This window comes from Alligator sinensis, unplaced genomic scaffold, assembly GCF_000455745.1.
Source record: "Alligator sinensis unplaced genomic scaffold, ASM45574v1 scaffold782_1, whole genome shotgun sequence".
NCBI lineage: Eukaryota > Metazoa > Chordata > Crocodylia > Alligatoridae > Alligator > Alligator sinensis.
In genome coordinates, this window is record NW_005843078.1 from 312,329 (window position 1) to 312,551 (window position 223).

Here is a 223-nt window from a genome sequence, read left to right on the forward strand (position 1 = left end):
GCTCCGTGCAGCCTTCCCTGCGCGTCACCCTCGGAGGAGCAGCCGCTTTCTAAAGGCAGAGAAAAGAAAACCCTGCCCTGTGCTACTGCTCTACGATTGAACACGGGGTTTCCAGCCGAGAAACCCCGGCCCCGTTCCCGCCCCCGCACCCGGTCAGCGCACACAGGTCGGGGCCCTGCCCGCTTGCTGCCTCCCGCCCCCGCGAGGCCCGCTCCCGCTGGCC